We start from the raw sequence: 1,654 nt of genomic DNA, 5'->3' as shown, positions 1-1,654 counted from the left end.
TAAGAGTGTAAGAATCTTAAGTTGAAAAGTTTAAGCAATTTTGCTTTGAGTCATTTTTAAGTGAGTTTTTAATCATCTTGAGACTGGTGAAGAGACGTGGAGGCAGAATTACTTCCTGGGAGCTGAATGTACTTAATTACAGGAGTGATTGTTTAAGTTTTTACTTGGTCCCAAGTGTCCAAAGCACTCTCATGTTAAGAATGGTCTAAGCCAGGCATGTCGGTGCCTCAGCACTTGCAAGGCTGAGGCAGAAGAACTGTGAGTTCAAGGCCATCCTAGGTTACATAGTGAGGCACTTGTACCTACTTCCAGCATTTTAAGGCCAGGTAAGCACACGCTATATGGCCTAAGCTGCCTGGAATTCGCTGTGTCGCTCAATCAGGCTTCAAACTCCTGCTGCAGTGTGAGGATCAGAGGACGAGTGACCACACATTTAGAAGAGGTAGAGGTGTGTGTGTGTGTGTGTGTGTAATCATGCACAGCATCTGGTATGAATATCTTTCCAAAGGCTTTATGACAATATAATAGAAGGCCAATACTAATGAGAAAATTAGTCAGTTAATCATACATAGCAAGATTTTTTTACTCTAGTGAGAAAATAGTGAAACGCAACCTTGCAATCTTTGCTTTTCCTTTGCCCCAGTTCAAATAAAAGATTAATTTTCAATTTTCTTGAGGTGGCAGGAATTGGAAGATTTTGTTCTTGAGTTATACTGGAAAATGCATATTTGACTTATACTGGGAAATAGTCACTTGAGTTGAACTAGGAAATGAATACTGAACAAGGATCCAGGTTTTCTGTTTGGGCTCCTTTAGGAAGGCTGAGTCTCAGGAATGCCTATAAATTACAGCCAGAGAGAGAATCATCATAGCTTTATGTGGGGGAGGAATGAGGGGGCTTCAGAAATGGCTCAGTGGACTATAGCACTTGCTGCTCTTACACAGGACCCAGATTCAGTTCCCAGCACCCACATGGCAGCTCACAGCTGCCCATAACTCCAGTTCTGACCCTTGTGTGCTCCTGCACACACACACTGTATATACCTACACTCTCTCTCTCACACACACACATACACATACACACACACACAGAGAAATAAATTCATATGTATTTTTATTAAAAATAGGAATAGTTGGAAAGATACACTGTGTTCTTGGGTTAGAAGTGCAATATTATTTGGAATGCCATTTCTCTCCAAATCACATTTTCTTTTTCTTTTTCTTTTTTCCTTTTCCTTTTTCTCTTTCTCTTTCTTTTTCTTTTTTTGGTTTTTCGAGACATGGTTTCTCTGTATAGCCCTGGCTGTCCACTTTGTAGATCAGGCTGGCCTCAAACTCAGAAATCCACCTGCCTCTGCCTCCCAAGTGCTGGGATTAAAGGCATTGTGCAACCACTGCCTGGCCTCAAATCACATTTTCAGTGAAAGGGAATTTCCATCAAATTACAGTCTCTGAGACAATAATGTACTATTTTTAAAATCAAGAATTTGTAATACCCAGACATTGCTTCTATTCCCAACAGCTGAGTTCCTGAGGCACAAAGACAAGATCGAGGCCAACCTGGATTATATAATAAGATGCTGTCTCAAAACAGATCAAACAAAACAACAACAAAGCGAATCTTTGATATGAGGATTTATTTATTTATTTATTT

This window comes from Mus caroli, chromosome 2, assembly GCF_900094665.2.
Source record: "Mus caroli chromosome 2, CAROLI_EIJ_v1.1, whole genome shotgun sequence".
NCBI lineage: Eukaryota > Metazoa > Chordata > Mammalia > Rodentia > Muridae > Mus > Mus caroli.
The sequence above is the reverse complement of the archived record's forward strand: the minus strand, read 5'-3'. Positions refer to the sequence as shown.